General features: G+C 38.4%; 1 protein-coding gene across 1 annotated transcript in view; it reads left to right on the top strand.

Moving 5' to 3' along the window:
* LRMDA (leucine rich melanocyte differentiation associated) overlaps window positions 1-24,946 on the top strand; it is a 645,209-nt gene that overhangs the window by 94,180 nt on the left and 526,083 nt on the right. The gene's annotated exons all lie outside the window — the stretch shown is intronic.

Below are 24,946 nucleotides of genomic sequence, written 5' to 3' on the forward strand. Positions count from 1 at the left end.
GGGGGTTGTACTTGTTTAAAGAATGTTCGCAACAGTGCAGTCTGTGTGATTTGGAAAGCAAATCAAACTCAATGTGGATTTTCGGTGTGTGCTGTTTTTAAAAGATTTCATGCATTTATTTTAAATATACATTTCTTCCTGAGAAGGACCAAACCTATAATCTTTTTTCTTGTTCCATTACTTTTGGGGTGGGGGGAAGGGGGTGACTTAATTTTGGTATGGAAGGTTCACATTAACATCTGCCACCCTCTCGTGAGGTATTATTCACAGCAGAGCTATTAAGGCTAATTATTTTCTGGTTTTATCAAAGGGGAATATTTGAGCTGACAAAAAAATGCATTTATTGGGAAGAAAAATGGCCTGTTTAAATAAGAAAGGGCTCATTACTGGTACTTTTTTACTCCTTGTTTTTAGCCTGTGCAGTGGGAGGGGTCTCATGCCCACCAAACTCTGCAATGAAAAAGAAAAAAAATTTTTCTGCTTTGGCAGAAATGTCATGCTTCTGTGGAAGAAGCTGCCCATTGTCCTGTCCATGTGGCTTCACCTCATGAGCAACTTCTCTTTGATAGCCAGCTCTTAGATTTAGAACTGAAAGGGACCTTGGGAATGATCTGGTCTAATCAACTGGTTTTACAGATAAAGAAACTCAAGCCTAGAAAAATAGCTTGTCTTTGGTCACACAGATCATGGGCAGGGGAGCTAGAATTTGAACCCAGGAATTCTGCTTCCAATTGCAATGATCTCTCCATTTCCCTTCTCCCCCCCCCCCCAAACACTTACATTCTATTTTGGAATGAGTACTAAGCATTGGTTCCAAAGCAGAAGAGCAGTAAGGGCTAGGCAATGGGGATTAAGTGATTTGTCCAGCTAGGAAGTGTCTGAGGTCAGATTTTTGAACCCAGGATCTCCTTTCTCTAAGTTTGACTCAATTTATTGAGCCATTTAGCTGTCATGATCTCTCTATTTCTGAGCTTTGATGGATCTCCATGATTCTCACCAGCTCCAACAGGCTTTGATTAGAATCTCCAAGAAGCCAAGATAACCTAAAATCTCTAGCCTGTGGAATGATGAATAGACACTTGTATAAGAACCACCACTAGATTTCTACCTCTGGGTCTGCCCCTCAGTCTGTCAAGAGGCATTGATTAAGGGCTAATTTTGTGCCCAGCACTGTGCTAACTTCTAGGGAGATAAAAGGCAAAAATACTGTTTGTGTCGAGACCTCATTTTCCTCATCTCTAAAACGAAGGAGCTAAAGCAGATGATCTCTAAGGTTTCTCCTTGTTCTAAAACAATAATATTCCATGACTAGATCTCAGAAGCTCCCTTTGGCTCTGAGATTCTATTCTTTCTGATTCATTCCCTTGGATTCATATAAATGGCCTCAGCCTCTAAATACCCAGCAAAACTAATTCAATTATAGCCCCATCAGCTGTCACAAAGCCATTGAGTTTAGCATGATCTGAACTGTAGATATTGTCCTGGAGATTCACTGGCCTTGCTTAAACTGATGGGTCATTTTTTTTTTTGGCCTGGTACATTCTTCCTCGGTGCCCATCACAACCTCTCCCTGTAAGGTAAGCTATACCAATGGCTCTGATGGATGCAGCATTCAATGCTGTCACCTACCACTGATCCATATTATATGACTTTGAAGTAGATGGGATAAGTAACCTCATATACAGATGACATAACTAAGGCCATTTTATACTATGATTGGAACTAAGACTGGAACCCACATCTCTTCTCCCTCATATCTTTATACATGTAGAAGATATTTTTAGAAGATTCCTGATGTCTTCTAAAGAGAATATGGGCCATCATTGGCTTAACCAGTCATGGAAAGCAAACTCTTTGAGAGCAAGGTCTTTTTTGTCTTTGTAGGTCTAGCATTGAGCACATAGTAGGTGCTTAATGCTTATTGGTTGATTAGTGGGTCAATGATGATTCCTAAAGAAGAGGTTGCACTAGAGTAAAAATTATTTTAGACCCATCTGACTTCTATTCCCTTTTCCTGTTTGAAGGTCAGCATCCTTCATGTGTCCTATTTCACAACCAAATGCAAGAGGCCCATCTTATGTCCCCGGGAGTGGAAAGAAAAGCAAGGATGTTTAGTTAGTAGCCAAAAGGTCCCCAACCTGCTGTTTGAGCTCAGTGCTGACTTTACAATTTGAGGCTGAAATTTGTGCTTTCCTCTGAACTGTGTATGACCCCATAAACCTTTCCCCAGACTCCTCTTGGGTTGCGCTGGGAATGATGCTTGTTCTTGGGTCTTTAGTTTGCAGAAGTTCACACATGAAAACCATCAGTTTTGTGCTGTGCAGGGCTGGCCCAGGCTTCCTCCAAACTAGGCTCCTGGGGACAAATTGGACCAGTGGGGCTGTCAGAGGTGCACTAGTAGACCCTTACATGATGATATCCACAAAGGCTGGAAGTCCTTTCAAGGGAACATCTTATTTCATTGCCATTCAAAACAGAGTCTCTATCAGGACAGAATTCTGCGATGAGCTGTAGATGAATGAAGATTGTCAAGCCACAAGGCAGGAGGAAACATATCAATATCCAGCCATTTTGCTGCCCTTCTCTTATAGGACAGTGTTATTTGTCTCTCTTATGGCCAGTAATGATTTATAGCATACATGGGGAAGAAAGAAAAATTTGTGCACCTGGATCTGTGTGAGTGCGTGTATCTCCCAGAAAATTCACTAACTTCAGCATGATGGGGCTGGTGAGAAGCTAGTCTTCACTTCTAGCTGCTCTCATGAGTGGTTCTATCATCAAAGCCTTATTGTTTAGGGGGCATCCATGTGGGCACTATGGGCAAAAAGGGATTTATGCCCCATTGAAAGTATGGGGTACGTGTATATGACAAGAATTACTTGAAGTTATCTGGATCTCAGGAAGCCTGCTGAAGTAAGAGTTTTACTGCCAGACCAGGATGTATATGGATTACAAAGTGGACCTTCAATATGGAGGTATTTGATGAAACAGAAAAAAAAATAGTTCTCTGAAATATACTAGAACTAGTCGGAACAAGGTAGGGGGGAAAGTATAGGTGAGGTCAGAAACTAGAGGTTCCACCAGCATGTCAACCCCAAAATCTCCTTTTGGTCTTCCCTCTAAATTCTCAATTTCCTTAATTTAGGCATGTACATTTGATGGTGCCACCATCATGTTATTTTCTCATATTCTTTGCCTTCCCATTTCTTCTTTAACCTACAGAACCAACGTGCTTTATCTTTTTCCGCTGCTTTGACCTCTGTGATCACTTGAATAGGAACTCTCCTCTCTATCCTCACAATCGTTCTTAAACTCATGGGATTATAAAATGGCAAGTAATAGAGCAAGGATTCAAATCCAAGTCTTTTGACTCCAATTTCTACTTTGTTTAATTTCTAATCTCTATTCACCTATCTATTTTCATGGCATCTTGACTGGTCATTCAGCCTCTAGCTAATCCCTTTCCCAATTCATCTTCCAAACCACTGCCTGAGTAATTTCCTTAACACATTAATATAATCATGTAACTTCTATAGTGAAAAATCTCCAATGGCTCCCCATTGTCTACTGAATAAAACATAACCTTTTTCTGACATTTAAGATCTACTATAGTCTGACTCCACCCTACCTGTCCAAACTAGTGTCATTCTTCTCCTCTTACTGCCCTCTTCATCCTAATAAGGTTATATAGAATATATTCTCTGCCACACCTTGCTCCCAAATCTTGTCCTGCCCTCTCCCATCTCCATATTTTTGCTGGCATCTCTCCCTCCAGAACTCTTCACTACTACTATGTCTTGAATTAATTCCCTCCCTCTTCCTATCTATCTAAGTCCCTCAATTCCTTGAAGGCCTAATTCAGATGCTGCCTACTCTATGATGATGTGTTTGACCTTCCCTAAGTGAAAATGGTCTCGTCTTCAGATTTCTTATAGCATTTTGCTTGGACGTCTCCTTTGCATTTGTCTCCTCTCATTTATCATAGTTTTTTGTGTCCTTTTTCTTGCCTCATGTAGATTCAATGCATCACTGCTTCTGATTGAAGGTAGAACATTTTGAAGAAAAAAGTTGGGAAGCAAATAACTGGTCGGAAAGGATGATATCTGAAAACAGGTTGTATTTTTTAGAATAGGGCTTAAATTTCAGAATAAAAGTTTCTTGAGAATTATATTTAATAGGCAAGGGTCTATACAAATTCTTATCTTTTGATTCCTCAGGTATACAAAACACTATATTTTCCTTGAAAAAAAAAGCCTTTTGAAGATGGGTAGACCCAATTTTGAGGAAAGAGTAGTAACCTACAAATCCGTTTATCAGTGTACTCATTGAGATCTTTTTACTAATTTACTAATTAGTAATTACTAATTGTTATTTTGGGAAGGTATTTTCCTTCTCAATGTATTCTTTCACCTTCTGTCCTTTTTCATTACTCAAATTTATATAGTATTTTTAACATTTACAAAAAACCTGAAAGGTTTAAACAAGTCTCTACGGTCCTGTCCAGGATTGTGTGACACAAAGTTATATCATGTGTGCTCTAGAGTAATAAAGATTCAAAGGGGAGCACCACTCATCACAAAGGAAGGACATATTCGGATCAAGTATTGCAAAAGCTATTAGGTAAAGAGGTCTTGGGGGCTGGGCAAGTAATGTCCCAGTGAATCTAAGTATTTTGGAGAAAGGCATTTCATGTTAATATCTGAGCATACTATCTCGCTAGCTATCCACACAGAATACATAAACATATTTGTATATGCATAAATACACATGCATGTATTAATAAACATATATATATTATATATACATAATCAATGTGTATGGATACCTATGTTGTTGCAATTATTATTGCTTTTTTTCTTTAACTAGACCTGTGATTTCATGCGTGTAAGATACTCCAAGTGAGAAATTTTCTCCACCACTGTTGGTCAGGACCTTCACTGTAACTTATGAACTTCAAAAGGTGCCTAGGTCAACTGACCGAAAAAGTTACCCAGCCAGTCTGTTGTGTTAGAGGTGAGACTTGGATCTAGGTCCTTCTTACTCCATGGCCAGTTATTTACTCACCATACCTTGAAGCCTATCAACATTATTCAAGACTAAGCTCAATGGACAGAAAGGTTCCCCAAAATATGGTTAGTCTCAATGTAAGAGAAACCCTTCCCATTAAAATTGCCCCAAAGTAGAATGGTATACCTTGGAGACAGTGAGTTCCTCTTCATTGAACATTTCTGACCTTTTCTCAGTGATCCTTTTTTGACAGTATAGTAGAGAGTGTTCTTGTTCAGGTATGGTTTAGACTCTATCATCTCCAAGATGAAAGGATCATTGGGTTAAAGATCTTGGAATCCTGGCTTAGAAAAGGGAAGATTCATAGAGATTGTTGATTCCAACCTCCTCTTTTTATCAATAAAAAAAACAAAACTCAGATCTCAAGAAGGAAAATAACTTGTCCAAGGCCAGATGCAAGCCCAGATCTTCCTGATTCCAAATCCATTTATTTAGTACTCCAAAATGTATACCAAAGTCACGTAGAGAGTAAATAGCAGAGGCAGAACCTTGCCCAAACCTCTTGACTCTGAATTTAAAAGAAATGCTCACTCAAACTCTGAGAGTCCATGATCCTCTGTGTTTTAGTTTTTGTGTCTGTAGAGTGAGAGAGTTGGACTAATTTCTAAGGTTCTTTTCAGGGTTAAATCCTATGAGTCTATTATCCCATGACTCAGTTAGAAAGAAATCTTATAATTTATTTTGAAGCTCATAAGAGGTCATATTGCAAGGCCAATGTCCACATGTCAACTTTGTCCCCACATCTGACTCATGTTTTTCATATAAATCATACCGAGTTTCCCATTATAAACACCTTGTAAAACTCAAAAGGCTTTATGAGTGTTATTAGCTACTGCAATAGTGATTTACTAGCTAATTCAGGCTGAAGTGCGGATGAGTGTGCTGAGAGTGTGGTATATCCCATCTGCATAAATAAGAAGCTCCAAGTTGGATGTGCACTTCAGTGGTAAATGGAATACCAATTCCCTTACAACTCCCAGCCCCTATGGCATTTTAGCCTTTACTCAGAACTTAAATTAACCTGGTTAGTGACAATAATCCCATATGGACATTGGGCCATCGTTCTTTAGTCCACTCACACCTGAGCAAGAAGTCCCATTCACATCATCTGTCTGCTTTCAGCAGAGAGGCTACAGACTTCTTTATTAGGATTAAAAAGAAAATAAAATTGAGAAACAGATAGACACAAAGAGACAGAAAGACAGATACAGAGAAACAGAGATTCAACATGAAAATTATAAAGCCTTTATTTACAGATTATTTTATATTAAGTTTGTGTGTTAATCCACAGTGTAATATTAACACATATTTTTATTTTTTAATAAATGATTGTTTTTCTGTTTTTTAAAAATTTGAGTTCCATTATTTTCATAGCAGTTATTTTTTCAAATAATAAATTTGTCCTTTAAGCTTGGATCTTTGTATTTATCAAACACTTGATTAATATGGCCATTTATGATTGTATTTCTAATATATTCTGCTGATATCTCGATATCTTAGCCAATATAAGATTGTTTTGATGATTACCACTTTTTAATACAGTTTAGGACCTGGAACATCTACGCCAACTTCCTTCACATCTTTTTTCACTAATTCCCTTAAAATTTTTGAAGCTTTGTTCTTCTAGATGAATTTTGTTGTCATTTTTATAGCTAAATAGGCTATTTTGGATAGTTTGATTGATATGGCACTGAATAAATAAATTAGGTAGAATTGTCATTTTTATTTTATTGGCTCAGCCTACCCATGAGCAATTCATAAGTTCCTGACTGATTGAGTTAAAAAGGTGGAGCACTTTAAAGTACTTGATTAAGTTAAGATAAAGAAATTCAGGGGGCAACTGTGTAGCTCAGTGGATTGAGAGCCAGGCCTAGAGATGGGAGGTCCTAGGTTCAAATCTGGCCTGGGCAAGTCACTTGACCCCATTGCCTAGCCCTTACCACTCTTTTGCCTTGGAGCCAATACACAGTATTGACTCCAAGACAGAAGGTAAGGGTTTAAAAAAAAAAGATAAAGAAATTCCCTTTCACAAATCCTCCTGTGATTCTGTTGGGAGATGAGCATGTTGAAATCTACCACATTTACATACCTCCTCTCTCCAATGAATCGTTTCACATAACTAGCTTATATTTCTAGAGATTTTCTAGCTAGAGGTGCATACAACATTGCACTATCTAAGAAGAAATTACAATAATTGGAGATAAGAGGGAAATAGAAGAGAGAGAGCAAAACCAATGTTTGCTAGGCACATTGACAAAAAGACAATTAGAGGGCACTTCCCTTTGGCATAAGAGTTTACATTAAGAATAAATATGTTCAATCCCCTTTAGTTCAATTAATGATATCCAAAGTTCATTCTGGGTCTTCAATGCAGTGTATATTCTGTGGGGTTCTTTATCGGACCTTCTTTAAAAGAATTCACCTTTTTAATTCAGGGAGTTAGTGAGCTTCTTTTCTTGAAATTTCTCTCAAAAAATTTTAAATCTTGAATTTTACAAAAATTATACAATACCCCCTGAGGAAGGTGTTGACCAACACCTGGATCAACCCAGGATACATGCCTGAGTTATGGAGTATATAAATCAATTGTCAAAAATTCCCTTTCACAGGAAATTGGTCAATAGTTTTTATTGTGGCTTTGCTCTTTCTGGTTTAGATGTCAGTACCATATTTATGTCATAAAAGGAATTTGGTGGCACTCCTTTTTTGTCTATTTTCCCAAATAGTTATATAATATTGGAAATAATTATTCTTTAAATGTTAGGTAAAATACACTTGTGAATCCATCTGGTCCTGAGGATTTTTTTTGTTAGAGAGCTTATTGATGGTATGATAAATTTCTTTTTCTAAGATAGGGTTATTTAGGTATTTATTTCCTTTTCTATCAATCTAGGATATATATATATGCATATATATGTAAATATTCATCCATGTCTCTGATATTGACTGAATTGTTGACATGTAACTAGACAGAATATTCCCTAATAATTGTTTAATTTTCTCTTCATTGAAGGCAAATTCAACCTTTTCATTTTTGATACTAGTATTTTGGTTTTCTTTTTTATTTCTGTTAATTAAATTAACCAATGGGTTATCTATTTTATTGTTTTCTCTTTCATAAAACCAGATACTAGTTTTTATTAGTTCAGATTTCTTTTTATTTTCAATTTAATTAATTCATTTTCAGGATTTCCACTTTGGTGTTTAGGAATTCTTGATTTGTTCTTTTTATAGATTTTTTAGTGTGTTCTATGTTGAATACATTGACTGCTCTTTCTCTATTTTCTCGATTAAGAGTTTAGAGACATAAATTTCCTGATCAGTATTTCTTTGGTTGCCTAACAAAATATTTTATATTGTCTCATTGTTGTCATCCTTTAATGAAATGATTTTTTTTTCTGTGATTTGTTCTTTAACCCATTCATTCTTTGAGGTTACATTATTTAATTATCAATAAATTATTAATTTATTTTTCTTTGGCTATTTATTGAATGTGATTTTTATTGCATTATGATCTGAAAAGAATGCACTTAATATTTCTGCTTTTCTGCACTTGGTTGTGAAGTTTTTTAATGCCCTAATACATGGTCAACTTTTGTATAAGTGCTATAAACTACTGAAAGAAAGGTATATATATTTCTATTACCATTTAATTTCCTCCAGAGGTCTATCATATCTAACTTTTCTAAAATTCTATTCATTCCTTAACTTCTTTCTATTTATTATTTTTTATTTAGTTCATCTGGATCCAAAAGGGGAAAGTTGAAGTCCCTCACTAATATATAGTTTTATTATTTCTTTCTGTAATTCATTTAACTTTTCATTTTTAGAATTTGAATGCTATATCATTTGTTACAAAGATGCTTAGTATCGATATTTTATTCTCTAAGGTACCATTTAATAAGATGTAGTTTCTTTGCTTTTCTCTTTTAATTAGGTCTATTTTTGTTTTTGCTTTTTCTGAGATCATGATTGCTATCCCTGCTCTTTTTGCCTCTATTATGTGTGATAATTGACACCCCCCCCTTTCTTTTTCCTCACTGCTCTCAATGCATCCCTCTTTCTTATCACTTCATTTTGGATTTGTTGGAAATCATCTTCTCATAGTCAATTCATACCCATGCCCTCTTTCAATATATAATCCTTTTAACTGTACAAATAAAGTTCTTCCTCTATCTACAGAAATAGGAATATAGTTTAAACTTATTTAATCCCTTATGACTTTTCTTTCCTGTTTAACTTTTTATGTTTCTCTTGAATCTTCTATTTAAAAAAATTTTTTTTTTTGCTGTGTAATGATGTTCTTTTCACAAGGGATACTTGAAAGTCCTTTATTTCATTAAATTTCCATTTTTTCCCCTGGAGGATTATACTCAGTTTTTCAGGGTAGGTGATTCTTGATGATAATCCTATTTCCTTTGAACTCCAGAATGTCATATTCTTAGAATTCCCCATTCCTTGAATGTAGAAGCTTCTAAGTCTTTTGGGATCCTGAGTGTAGCTTACAATCCTTATGACTGTTTGCAATATATTCCCTTTTGCCTAGGAGTTCTGGAATTTGGCTACAATATTCCTGATACTTCACATGTGGCTGTTTTGACATTGTCTTCTTGACATTTCTATGGTTAGGTTTTGGTGTTGTTGTTGTTGCTTGCTCTTTTCTCAGGCTATTTCTTGACCTCCAATTTACAACTTGTATTGAGTTCTGCTTCTGTGGTAGAAGGGATACTGTCTCAAATTTTAGGGTTTTTTGTTGCTGTTTTCAGAGCTAGTTCTGGGAGTCAGTAAATTTTTAGTTCTTTCAAGATGGTATGATCTACAGAGTTGCCCACATTGTTTTCTTGGCCTGCACTCTGATGTGTGAGCAATCTCAAGCTCTCTTTACAACCTGGAACTGTGACAAGGGTCCCTATTCCCCTGTGGCTTTGAGCTCTAGTTTGCTAGTATTTCTTCCTTTTTTGGGACTGGAACCCAGAACTGAGACCCACCTCCCAATATGTGCAATCCAAAACCCTTACCATATGTGAGCTGAGAGCTCTGGAAGCCATCACCACAGATTCATTTGCCAACAAGGTTTATGCTGACTTGCTTGGATTTGACTTGTGCTTGATTGTGATCTAGTCTCAGTTATCTTGTACGGGAAATTTTTTTTACACCATCCTTTTGTTGGTTCTGCCACTCCAAAATTTGTTTTATGGTATTATTTTTAAATTATTTTGAGAGGAATTTAGAAGAGCTCAGGTGAGTCCCTGCCTTTACTCCACCATCCTGGCTTCACCACAACCATACTTTTAGGTCCCTATAAGGAGGGCTATTTTTGCTCATGATAATGTCCAGCAAAATATTGATATGGGGATATATATCTAGTCATTTGTTTAGCAAGTATTTATTGAGTGGCTAGCTATGTGCTAGGTTTTTGCACGGTGATTCAGTGAATATGGGGGGGCTGGTAATACAAAGTATGATTGTATGTATTTGTGTAGTTATCCAGTTTTCTGTTTTGAAGAGTTGAAGAATTAATTATAGGCTAATATTTCCACTTTGATTAAGTTAGGTAATATCATTTGGTAGAATCTGGAATCATAGGACTAATTGCTCTGAAAATCTCTAGTTCCCAATCTTTTATCCCAGGAGCAGGACTTTCTCAGAACTATAACTAGATATTTTGGTGCCTGAGGCATTGATTCTTTTGATAAGGATTATTACCTGTCTGCTATATGTGATACACCCTCTAATCAGCTTTGTAATACAAGATGTGAAAATAGTACCAGAAATAATTAAGACAAATTCAAATGAGTTAGAGAAGCAGTTAGTTACTCTAGTGACATAGAGATAAGCATTGTTAACAATGTACTTGATCTGGAATTTCCCATTTTAACTGATTTTTTCCTTACTGAGTGCCCGACTTCAAGCTAGTCACTGGGTGCTTGCTATAGTTAAAGGCATGAATGTGTGTCCTGGAATTCTCTAGTGACAGAGTCCCAATAGTCTTCTCCTATTTATATTTCTCATTTCCCCTATGCTTCATGTTAAACTTAGTCTTTAGACTTTATTTTTTTTTTGAGACTTCAATTATTTTTTATTGATTACACTTAAGAAAAGGATGGAGCAAAATGCTAATAATGTACTTAATTAAAAAAATGTTGCCCCAACATTTTCTACTTCAGAAAGCTAGTTGTTAAATATTTATTTTATTTTATTTTATTTGGTTAAAATACTCACTTTACTTCCCTCCCTCCCCTCCAACCACTCTTTCTGCAGCCCACATGCAATTCCACTGGGTATTTCATGTGTCCTTGATCAGAAACTATTTCCATGTTCTTGTTTAAACTAGGATGCTCATTTAGAGTCTACATCCCCAACCAAATTCCTTCGATCCATGTATTCAAGCAGTTGTTTTTCTCCGGTGTTTTTACTCCCGCAGTGTTTCCTCTGAATGTGGATAGTGGTTTTTCTCATAGATTCCTCCAGGTTGTTCAGGATCACTGCATTGCCACTAATGAAGAAGTCCATTACATTCGATTGTACCACAGTGTATCAGTCTCTGTATTCAATGTTCTCCTGGTTCTGCTCCTCTCACTCTGCATCAATTCCTATAGGTTGTTCTAGTCCCCATGGAATTCCTCCACTTTATTATTCCTTTGAGCACAATAGTATTCCATCACCAACATATACCACAATTTGTTCAGCCATTCCCCAATTGAAGGGCATCCCCTCATTTTCCAATTTTTTGCCACAACAAAGAGCGCAACTATGAATATTCTTGTACATGTCTTTTTCCTTATTATCTCTTTGGGGTACAAACTCAGCAGTGCTATAGCTGGATCAAAGGGCAGACAGTCTTTTATTGCCCTTTGGGCATGGTTCCAAATTGCTCTCCAAAATGGTTGGATCGATTCACAACTCCACCAGTAATGCATTAATGTCCCAACTTTTCCACATCCCCTCCAGCATTCATTACTTATATACACATATATGTATATGTATTTATGCATACATATATCTATATACCTATTTATGTCTTATTGTTTCATCCTATACAGTATGTCATTGTTCCCTCTAAGTGTAATTCTTCTAGCTGCCCAGGTGATAACAACAGTTTTTAAGAGTTACCAATGACAAGAGTTCCCTCTTGTCTTATAGGGATACATATCATTTTAACTTATTGCATCTCTTAAAAAAAGTTTTGTTTTGTTTTTCTTTTTTCCCTCTTTTTGAATTACCTTTCAATGGTTCTCTTGAGTTCTGTGCTTGGACATCAAATTTTCTGTTCAGTTCTGGTCTTTTCCTTACAAATTCTTGGAATTCTTCTATTTTGTTGAATGATCATACTTTCCCTTGTAAGAATATAGTCAGTTTTGCTGGGTAGTTGATTCTTGGTTGTAGACCTAGTTCCCTTACTTTCCAGAATATCATATTCCATGACTTTCGGTCCTTCAGTGTAGATGCAGCCAGATCCTGTGTTATCCTCACTGTTGTTCCATGGTATCTAAATGACTTTTTCTTGGCAGTTTGTAATATTTTTTCTTTGGTTTGATAGTTCTTGAATTTGTCTATAACATTCCTGGGTGTTGTCAGTTGGGAATTAAGTACAGGAGGTGATCTGTAGATTCTTTCAATCTCTACTTTTCCCTCTTGTTCTAGAATATCAGGGTAGTTTTCTTGAATAATTTCCTGTAGGATGATGTCCAGGCTTTTTCTTTTGTCATGGTCTTCTGGTAGACCAACGACTCTTAACTTGTCTCTCCTCAAATGATTTTTTAAATCTTCTGTTTTGTGAATGAGATGTTTCATATTTTCCTCAATTTTTTCATTCTTTTGGTTTTGTTTTATAGTGTCCTGCTGCCTTGTGAAGTCACTTAATTCTAGTTGTTGTATTCTGGTTCTTAAAGACTAGATTTCATCCCTGGATTTTTGGTCGTCCTTCTCCTAATGGTCTGATTTTCTTTGGAGGTCATCTTTCATCCTCTTTGCCTCATCTTTCATCTCCTTTGCCTCATTTTCCAGCTGGTTGATTTTGGCTTTCAAGACACTATTTTCTGTTTCCAGATGGCTTATCTTAGTTTTAAGTTCTTTTCCCAGTTGTCTTAAGCCTCTCTAAATTGTGTTTTGAATTGCATTTTGAGTTCTTCCAAAGCCTGTATCAAATTCACTGGGATTTCTGATTTTTCCTTTGCTAATCCTTCCCCCTCTGTTTCATTTGCTCTTTGCTCGTTACCTGTACAGAAGCTGTCTATTGTAATTTCTTTCTTCTTTTTCTGTTGTTTGCTCATATTTACCCCTTCTTTGTGACCCGTATTTGTGCTCTTGCTCCTCTCATTTTTTTGGTTTTGGGGGTTTTGTCAGTCTCCCCTCTTGGAGCTTTGACAGAAGGTCTCTCTCTGTAGCCTGTGGGGGAGGAGTGCTGTAGCTTTAGCTTCCCTGTCCTCTGGAGGCTTTTGATTGCATTAAAGTCCAGAAGTCTGTGAGGGAGGGCTGTTGGAGTTTGGGCTTCCCTGACCTCTGAAGACTTTTGATGGGATTAAGTTCAGCTGGGTTGGGTTGGATGTGCCCTGAGACCAAAACCTCCTGGAAGGCTAGAGCAATATGGAGTGTCCTCATAGCTCTGTCCAGGTTGCCAGCTCTGTGCTCCCTCTCCAGCTCCTTCCTTGCCACCTATGTTCGATGCTCTGAGCCTGGCACAGCCCTGTCCACAAGGTACACCCTCCCAATCAGTGCCTTTGCCCACCCAGAGGTTCCCACTGCTTCTGGAGGTTTAGCGCTCTAGGTGGGGGGGGGGGAGGGGTCCTGGGACCTTCCTTCTGCCTTCCCCTTAAATTGGAGTATTCTTGGATTCAGTCTTCTGGGGGGTGTACCTTTTGGATTGAGTCCAGCAGGAGGGTTCCTTGGCTCCATCTTGTTGTTAGGTTTTATTTTCACTCTCCTCAGAGCAGTCAGTTTGTGATCGGTAAGGAAGGGTTTTCAGAGGTCTGAATTTCTGCTTCTTCTAAGTCGCCATATTGACTCCGCCCCCGTCTTTAGACTTTATGAACCATTTAATTCTTGGTCATAAATGAAAATTTAAAAGGATTGGTTAATATCCATTGCAGTTACCTGTATGTTGGTCTATTGGTCTATTCTGTCTGTCTCTGTCTCTGTCTCTGTCTCTGTCTCTGTCTCTGTCTCTGTCTCTGTCTCTGTCTCTCAGACACACAATCATAATTTTCATTTGTGTTTTGTTGTTCCTTTGGAGTTGGCTCATCTTTCAACAAATGTTTACTAATTACCTTATATTACTCTGAAGTACAGGGAAATATAAGGTCCATATTTTAAGAATTTACCATTTCTAGTCATTAGGGATAATAGAAACAGATACACATACACATGAAAAGCTAAGTTATAATGGGGAGGTATTATGTGATATATGTCAAATGAGTAACAGAAAGAGGAGTTCAAAGAAGAAATCACTCTACCCTAGAATGATCATGATAGGCTTCATGGAGGAGATGACATTTGAACTATTTCAACAGTGTAGTAAAGACTTGAGTGCTTACTTCTTATTAGTATGAAGGAATAATTAGAGTCAAAAATAATAATTTGAGTGGGATTTAGTCCTAGATAACAAGAATTTCTTAAATTTAGCCAAATGATACATTGACCTTTACTATATGTGGAAAGTTTTTATAACACTAAACACACAAATAGATGTGAATATTTTCTTCCATCATAACCTCTCTGCCCTTAATGATCTTGATGAGTATCCGACTTCATTAGCTATCTTCGTTAAGAACTGGGGAGATGCCATCATTGGGTCTGGCAAAGAAGAGAGACTTGTAGTAAGATTATGAGTAGATCCTTGTCTCTGACCATTATTATTTTATTAATTCAGTACCCAATAAATCCAATAATGCATATTTGAAATTGAATTTTGAATAAGTTTGAAGTCTGTAGCTCCTTTTGGACAGGGCAAAAGGACATAAAACATGGAATTTTAGAACCAGAAGAGAATTTAGAGATTATTTATTTAAAGATTTTTAATAATACAATGGAAGAATTTCAGAGAGGTTTAGTGATTTGCTTATCCTTTCTGAGGTCTAAGTGTAAAGTCTGATGGTTTAAAAACCAATTACACAACTAAGGTATAGAAGAGGCAGGAATAAATAGTGGTGAATACCAATCCTATTTACCTCCTTAGCATCTCACATTCATCCCCTCCTTTCCATTCTCTAGTTCAGGCTCTCATGATTTCTTTTCCAGGCTATTGTAATATAGAATATAGGCTATGAAACAGTCCTATCTTTTTTCCTCCTTGTCTTTTTCATGGAATCAGAGAAAGAAATAGAGAAAATGATGAGAGAAGGAAAATATAACATTTCTCAGCATGCTGTGGGTCAGAGGTGCATGACAGACAGACAAGCAACAGACTATTGGGAAAGGTGAGAGGAAGAGAGGAAGATGGCAGCTAAGAGTGGAGTCAGGAGCTGATCAAGAGCCATGGAGGCAATCAGAACTTTGAAGAAGCTTTTTTTTTAATCTATGAAAGACTTAGATCAGCTGCCAAAGGGGATGATGCTGATCTGAGTAGAGATGCTAGTTATCTTTGCTGAAGTTTCTAACCCATTCCTCTGGCTGCATAGAGATTTGCTTAAGCAGCTCAAATACAGAGAACTAAATGCAAAATCAATACAAAGAAATTTCTGCTGGGAAGAATCTAGCAATTGAGGAATGAGGATGAGCTTAGGTTAAGGCATGGGGGAGGAGAGAGTCTTTAAAGGATGCTTAAATAGGAGATGGAGTGTGTCCCATGAGAAGAGCAAGTAGACGTTTAGCTGGAGCACAGAGGGCCTAAAAGAGAGTAAAGGACAATATGTGTAGAAAAGAGGTTGAAGTCATATTGTGAAGGGCTTTAAAGGTCAGAGAGGGGAGTTTCCATTTTATTTTAGAAACAAGAAGTTGCCACTGGAACTTCTTGAACAGGGATGTAACAGCCAGACTCTTACAGGTCGTATTCTTTGCCCTAGTCCTTTGACCCTCATCACATATATGTGTGTGTGGATGTGTGTATATGTGTGTGATCTGCCCAACTGGATTATAATTCCATCCAGGTCTTAGCACTACCCTCTAGGGTCAAGCAAGACAGATCTAATCCCTCTTTACATGGCTCAGAGCCTGTTAGAGTAGTGCGATCCTTCCAGGTCATGTATATATGTCCCCTTCATCTTCAGCTCAGGGAAAGCCATCTTAAGGATTTGCCCAAAGTGACACAGAGAGAAAGTAAGAAATCCAGGATTAAAACCAAGCTCTTGTGACTTTAAATCCAGGGCTCTTTATGCAATCTCACACTGCCTTGTCATTTGAATATTTGAATTCCACAATCATGTCCTATCAGACCAAACTGCTCTCCAGGCTAAATGTATCTGATGGTTTCAGTCAATCTTCTTATGGTTTGGAGTACTCTTGCCATCTTGGTTATCTTTCTCTGGTCATATATCAACTTGCTAATATCTTTCCTAAAATGTGGCTCTAAGCCTTTATAAAATATTCCAAATATGATCCAATCAAAGCTGAATTGATTGTTGATTCACTGAGCACAAAACTGGCCAGGTCCTTTCTACTTTCAAAACAACAAGCATTTAGTAGGTACCTGTTATATGCAAAACACTGCTAAGCACTAAGGATCAATACCCAATACAAAGATGAATACAGTTCCTAGGAGCAATGTATTTATAATCTAATAGGAAAATAAGCCATGACCATAAATAACTATGAAAACAATTATAATCATAATGGCTAACATTTATGTGGTCCTTTAAGTTTTGAAAAGTGCTGTACAAATAATTAATTCATTGAATCCTCACAACAACCTTGGGAGGTAAATACTATTATTGTCACAATTCTACAGATGAAGAAAATGAGGCAGGTGGAGGTTAAGGGACTTGCCCACATTTATACCAATAATGAGGATCTGAGGCTGGATTATCTTTCTATGATCTTCCTCAGCACTTTATCTATTGTACCACCTCCATAGAATTTTGAGGAGAGTTTTTGAAGTGTTTTGATGAATTTGAGAAGGAAGAGATGATTTTTCAGTCAGAGGTCAAGGAAGGCTTCATGGCAAACTAGATTTGGACTTTAGAAGAAATATATAAGAGGATGAAAATGGGGAGAATGGTCTTTTCTGGCCATTGGACAACTACATGGAAATAAGAGATAGTGAGATGGCACTGAGGAGTATATAATACATTAAATATAGTAATGAGACCTATAGTGGAGGGCTTTGAAGGTAAGCATAATGGGTCTATGATTTATTCAGTAGGAAGTGGGGAGCCACTGAAGACTTTTTGAGAGAGTGATATGATCACGGTGGAGATTAAGAATACTAAGGTAGGGGGCAGCTGGGTAGCTCAGTGGATTGAGAACCAGGCCTAGAGACGGGAGGTCCTAGGTTCAAATCCGGCCTCAGCCACTTCCTAGCTGTGTGACCCTGGGCAAGTCACTTGACCCCCATTGCCTAGCCCTGACCACTCTTCTGCCTTGGAGCCAATACACAGTATTGACTCCAAGATGGAAGGTAAGGGTTTAAAAAAAAAAAAAAGAATACTAAGGTCACAGTTGCAAAGGATAGAATGGAGAAAACAAAGTTAGAAAAAGAAAGTATCAGGATGTTATTACTGTAACTTAGGCACCAAGCCTTTACATCTGTCACAAGACTGGTTTCCTGCCATAAAGATTCTTTAAAAAAAAAAATGATAGTGTCTTTGGTTTGGTTTGTCCCTACCCTCATTTAAAAGCTCTGGGAAACCTTTATTTAGATCATTTCTGGTGTATTCAGGTTACTCAGCTTCTAGCAAACCAAAACTCCCAATGGCATTAGAACATAAAAATCATTTAATAATACCATAACTGAGCAAGTCAAATAGCAGATAGTCATCAACCTACATTCCCAAAGAATACAGTCTCATTTTTTTTTCCTAGGGAATTTGGGTCTTCGAGTGAATTACAGATTGAAACACAGGATCGGAGGTCTCAATAACTATTGAGACCAAACTATCCTTAGAAAAAAATTCCTTCTACTACAATGCACCAAATAAGTAGTCTTCTAGCCTCTGGTTTGAAGGCCTCAACTCCTTCATTCATTTTCATCCTAAATCTAAAATAAAATGGAAACTTCTCTCTCTGGTCTTTGGAACACTTTACAATCTGACTCCAGCCTACTTTTCCAAGCTTAATGTTCATTGCTCCCTTTCATACATTCTGTGACCCAGCCAAACTGGTTGACTTGTCCTTCCTCTTAAAGGACATTTTATCTCCCATATAGGCATCTTTGCAAGGTCCTCCTCACCCCGACCCGTACCCAAGACTCTCTCTTCCCCTTCCCTCAAACAATCCCCAGTTTTCTTCTAAGTTTAGCTCAAGGGTCACATTCTACCTAAGCCCATCCTGATTTCCCTAGTTGCTACTTCCCACTCAGGAAAAAAAATCTTCTTTATTGATATTACATTGTCCTCTGTGTTTGTTTTATTTTTTCCCTCCCCTCAATAGAATGCATCTCTTTGAGGATGGGGGCTGTTTTGTTTTTGTCTTGGCATCTCTCATTTCTTGTACTCTTCCTAATATATAGTAGCCATCTTATAAAAGTTTTTTTAAACCCTTATTTTCTGTCTTAGATTCACTACTATATATTGGTTCTAAGGCAGAAGAGGTTAAGGCTAGAAAATGGGTGTTAAGTGACTTGCCCAGGGTCACACAGCTGAGGTCAGATTTGAACCTAGGACCTTCCATCTCCAAGTATGGCTCTCCATCCACTGAGCCTCCTAGCTTCCCCCTTTAAAACTTTTAAAAAATAATTAATATTAAACCCAGAGTAAGGAGAAATGAGTGTGTGCATTTCTGTGCAATAGAGGGATGATTTACTACTAATAATTCTCTAGAAATGGAATGATCTGCTACTTAGAGGCGTACTCACTGCAGGTCTTCCATTGAAGACTAAATGACTACTTGTGGAGATATTATTGGGAAGACTCTTGCTTTAGGCTTAGACTAAATTACCTTGGCAATCTCTTCCAACTCTAGGACTTAGGGTATCAGAATGAACCCTTGTCTTTCTTTTTTTTTTCCCTACAGTGTTTAGTACACAGTAGACACTTAATAAATGCTTGGTTTAATGGTAGGGTCAACATGGGAACCCAGCTTTCCTGACTTCTAGTTTAGCACCTTTTCTAGGACATGTTAACAACTTTTTGATGGGTTAACGCCCAAGTGAATTCACCTGATGGGGCATCAGTGAAAGCAGGACCGATATTTTTCAGATGCCTTAGGATGCCACAGGGACTAGTGTCGGTTGTGTTTCAGTATCCGTGTTAATAACCCGGAAAAGGTTGTAAATAGCATGCTAATTAAATCTGTATATTGCCCTAAATGGAGAGGTATTACAATCCTGCTTGATGACAAAGATGTGACATAATGGGACCTGGAGCTGCCAGGCATATGGACAGAAAATCACTCGATGAGATTCAGCCTGGGCAAGTGCATGCTGATACATCTGGGGACAAATAATCAGAAACATAGCTATATGGAAGGAAGATATTTGGGAAACAGTAAATGCTAAAGGAGACCTAGGGGGATAGTGGACAACAAATTAGATATGGTTTTTCATTGTGTTTCCTCAACAGAAGAAGCAATTACAAGCTCGTGCTGGATTCTTCCACCCTCCCTTGGAAGCATTGGGAGGGAAGAGCTTCTTCAGAGCTAAGTGTGTCTGCCTGAGCCCACAAGCCATATTCCAGTTTTGGGGACTGTCCTGTGCATTTCAGCGTGTGTGTGTGTGTGTGTGTGTGTGTGTGTGTGTGTGTGTGAATGAAAATGTAGCCCTGCCTTCCCAAGGCTGGGTGGCATCTCCTTCCCTACCCCTCCCAATCTCCCTAGTGCCTGTAGAGTTAGGGTCCATTTCCATCCCTGTTTGGAGTGTGGGGAGTAGACCTGCCCTCCGGGTTCCTCTAGCCTGCAGGGGAATGTTTAGCTCCAGGTGTTTACTTCTCTGAGTAAGCAGTGAGCATCTGGTGTCCTTCCAAGGTAGGGTCTCTCTCCCTTTTCTGTCCCTCCTTCTCCCCCCTCCCCCCATCACCCTAAGGGTTTCACCTGAAGAGAGCCTGCAGGCACACAGATGTTTTAGAACAACACAAAACGTCTGTCCTAAGCCAACGTTTCCCCACATAGGGATCTCCAATCACTCCATGTATCACTGACTTCACTCCCTGCACTGGGAGGGCAAGTTGCTAAACAGAAGGCGCAACGTGTGCTAGATCCATGGAGAGGGAAGATTTAACTTCATCCTTTAGCTTGGAGTATGCTGCTTCCCTGGCGATTATTAAATGTGCTTGGAAGTGGTGGTGGTGGGTTAAAGTAACCTTGTAAATAAAGAAGGAGTCCCCTATCCCGAGCACATGAAAGCATCTGGCCAGCCTAGAAAACAAATATTGAAGACAAGAATGGAAAATAACAAATATGGCGGTTGAGTTCATGCCGTGTTAGTGAGGAAGCTTGTAGCTGTCCTCCGAGGTTCTATTCTGATAGTTTATTAAAAGGCTCACTCTCCATGTCCCTTTGATTGCCTTCATGGAAGCTCCACGCCATAAATATGTCATGGCTTCCATGTAGAGGTGTCCCAAAAGCTACAGCAAATTGGAGTGTTCCATACCTTTGAGAAAACCCCTTCTCTGATGGGTAATGGCTCAAGGGGGGCTCATCGGTCCATAATTCAAATGACCACACAGATCATCACTGTCCCCATAGAAAGGAAGAACCTTTCTCTGTGTCCACATATTCCCCTGCTAGGTCGCCCTTTTGTGTTTGCCTTCTTTTCTCTTTTAAGGTGGCCCTTTACACCCACTTTAACTTGAATTGCTTGTATCAGAATGTCGAAAAGACAACTAATATGATCCATCTTGGGCCCCACACCCTCTCTTGGGACAACTTTGCCTATAGCAGTGTGCTGTTGGGAACAAATTAACAGGAAACATGGAAACATTCTGTAAAATATCCTCTTCGACTAGTTATGTCTCTAGGAGATTCTTTTCTATTGCCTTTGGGGACACCTAACCTGTTGAGGATCTTCTTAGACAATGGCTGTGCTTTTTGATAGATAAAAATTAGTTGTGGGCTAGAAAATGTTATATAGTTATCTCTAAGGCCAGGAGACTTTTGTATAGTTAAATAAAATCACAAAAAGCTGGCATGAGGAGGGCAAAAAGAAGTTCCTGCCTTCTTTGGCTTTGCCCGAGGCCAGTGGAATGGCATCTCACTCAGAATCAGACCCACAACTTATTTCATTCTTTGCATCTTGCATGCAATCCTGGAAATTATATTCCGAGTAATTTTTTCCAGACCTGGTATGGATACTGAACATCATAATCGATGATGAAAGAAATTTATGAAAGCTATTCCTTGGACTCTTTCAACTTTTCAGCTGTTTGCCTAGGACTGTAGGCACTGTTGGTGATACATACAATAGAGCATCCTTTCTTCTTTCTGTTTCCATGGGTAGGGTACCAGCACGAGTGCCACTGCCTTCATCCACTGCCATGGCTGGCAAGTTCCTGTGGGGGATGCATTGCCCATAGTGTTTTGGTCTTAAGTTTTCTGCTGTAGCCGTGTTTGAGTTTACAGACTCTTGAAAGAGAAAAGGCAGTTGTGAGCCTAGAAAAGCATTATGTAATTATATGTTGAGGGTGAATGTAAGCACCAGAGCCACCCACATATGGAAGGTCTGTAGCCTCAATCAAAGTTGTTGATTTAGGAATGCCTGTGGACCATGGCAGTGGTACCATGGTGAAATTTGCAGGGCCTATACTTTTTAAAATTGAGGCTAGAATATATTTGGTGTACCAAGGAAGATCCCACTAAGTCCTCCAGATTCTCTCTCATGACTTTCCCATGATAATTTTAACTCTAGAATGGTACAGTGGAAAGGATATTGTCTCAAGAGTCAGAATATCTAGATTAAAATTTATTTCTTATATTTACAGTCACTATAACCTTACACAAGTCTCTGGGCCTTAATTTCCTCATCTGTAAAATGTAAAAGTTGGACTCAATGGCCTTCTAAAGTCTAAATCCATAATCCTTGTCTAGTTAATGTCCTACTAATAAGTTTAGTATGCATTAGGTTTCTATTCTGATCTTGGTGAGGTATCATTGACAATTACTTTGAATATCTATTAGCTAATCAACCTTGAGGATGAAAATGAAGAGATACTGTACCTATCACCAAGTTAACACCTTAATAATTGATTTTGTTAACACCTGAGCTATGTCTTTGGACTGGTTTTTAAAAGCATGTTTCTTTAAAAAAAGAGTTAAAATGTGGAATTTTTGGATGGATTGAACAGGGTCTAATCCAGAAAGAGAGAAGCCATATGGACACAGAGAGACTTCCTTGAAGGGGAACTTTGGAACTGGGTTGTCTTTTCAGGAGACAATATGCCCCATGGAAAAATGCAGATCTATTGATGACAATCTACATAGGTAATGGCTGAGTGCTGAAGATTTTCCAGGCCAACACAAGAGCCTACAGCAAGTTGGTGGAGGAGGTTCTGGATTCCAAGAAAAGCTCTTGGACTAACTGGGAAATAAGGCACTAAATGGAAAGAACAGTCATGGTGTAGACAAACAAACCTTTAGTTTGCCTTTTATTAGTACCATGCATTGGTGGACTATGAGGTCCTGGGAAAAGACAGAAAATTCTTTTGTGATCTTGAATATTTTCTTGACCACTGGTTGGAAAGATTGTCTGGGTCCCTGGGGAACATAAGGCTCACCACAGAAGAAAGAAGTCTTCATTATTTCAGGAATCTTGACTATTTATATCCTTTTCTTTGGTAAAATAAAGTTTCTACTGTAGTTAATGCATTGTTTAGCCTGGGTGCTTGCATGGAAGCTAAGGCCTTTGACCTTTTACACCAAAACCTATTTATAAGCTAAGTTCAGAAGATCTGAGGGGAAACCTTGGGTGAGGGCATAATGCAAAAAGAATTACTTAGCTCCTGCCCTCAAGAAGTAGCTCCACAGTATAGAAAGAGTATCTATACAAGCAAACCTATGAGTTTAAAGCAGAGCTTTACTAGGTCATAGATATAAATGGATGACAGCTGCCAGGAGAATGATTTATGAGTGATATTCCAAACTGGAGGAGGCCAGACACAAATCAAAGCTGCAGACTGTTGTGTACAGGGTATCATAGTATATTTAGCAAATGAGAATGCAAACCACAAGGCAAAGACTGTGGGTGGGGAGGAAGAACATTCCCTGGCTTTGAACTTGCTGAACTTTCAGGGCTGGGGAATGGAGTATTTGCAGAGGTGGGGGAGAGATGTTCCCTGGCTTGGCCTAGACAAATAAATCACCAGTGGAGACAAATGAAAGACCAATTAGACAGACTGTTTTCTCGGAAAATCATGTCCCGAGTCCCATAAATCATCAAGGAAGAATTCATCTCTCAGCATATGTATTTTGATCTAATTCAGGAGGGAATCTAGAATAGAGGTATGCCTGTGCACCCGGGTGACTTGTGGACAGCACCAAAATTCTGTTTTCTCCTGAGCATCAGAGACACCACACAAAGTCCAACCCAGGAACCATGGGATCCCTGTCAAGCTCAAAGGAACTGAGAGTCCTGCCGTATGCTACAGTGGTCAGGCTTCAAAACATCCATGGACAGATCACATCTGGAATATCGTGTCCCATTCTGGTTAACAAACTTTAAGGGGAGCACTGATCCCTTCTCAAATTCTACTCTGATACCTCAATATGGAAAGGAGCTGAGGCTGCCTTCTCAAAGTTCTCTAGCATGTCTTCCAAGGAGAAACTTTTTTTTAAGAGCACAACAAGAGACTGTGTTTAATCATTTCAGCAAATTTGGAGATAGTTATCTCTAGAAGGTTGGCCACACTAGGTGCCAAATTATTTAAACTATAACAGCTCATAAAGATGGGCTACTCAGACAGGTAGTCTCAGTGGATTCAGAGCCAAGCCTTGATTTGAAAGATCCTGGGTTCACATCAGATCATAGATACTTCCTAGCTGTGTGACCATAGACAAGTCACTTAACCCTCATTGCCTAGCCCTAACTGCTCTTCTTCTTCCTTGAAACCAATATATAGTATTAAATCTAAAACAGAAGGTAAGGGTTTGGTTTTTTTTTAAAGATGGGGTACTCATAGGTGGAGAGGCAATGTTCACACTTACAGAAGGGTAAAAATCTTGGCACATTGAAAAACTAGAGTTTGTCCAAAGGAGGATTTCCAGGATGGTGAGGGGCTTGGAAAATGGGTCACAGAAAGAGCAACTGAAGGAGCCCAAGTACTAAATCTGTGATCACATGAGCCATTGTTGTTTTATCTGGAGAATGGAAGGCTTAGAGGAGACATGATCAAAGCTTTCAAATATTTGAAGACTGCCATTTTGCAAGAGGGATTAAACTGGATATCGTAATGGAAGGAAGAAGGAGAATCTATGTTTAGTAGTTCAAGGAGGCAGATTCCAACCCAATACAAGGAAAACTTTCAAATAATGTGTTCTCCAAAAAATGGAATGGGCTTCCTTGTGAAGTGGTACTTTCACAGCCAATGGAAGTGTTCCAGTCAGGACTAGATAACAGAGATGCTATTATTATGGGTATTCGTGCCTGAAGGAGCATAGGGAAGGGTCTTCCCAGCTCCCTCTAATTGTAAATTTATTTCCAAGTCTTGAAGGTGGTTTTCTATTGATTTCCCTATGACCATTCAAACACACTGAGGGCTGCCACCATTAACTTGAGCTGGAAGCTAGCGGAGAAGAATAAATCAGATGGAATTGGGGTATAGAGAAGATGTAAAGTTAAAACAATCAGAGCAAGGACAAAAGC

This window comes from Monodelphis domestica, chromosome 1 (genome assembly GCF_027887165.1).
Source record: "Monodelphis domestica isolate mMonDom1 chromosome 1, mMonDom1.pri, whole genome shotgun sequence".
NCBI classification, from domain to species: Eukaryota; Metazoa; Chordata; class Mammalia; order Didelphimorphia; family Didelphidae; genus Monodelphis; species Monodelphis domestica.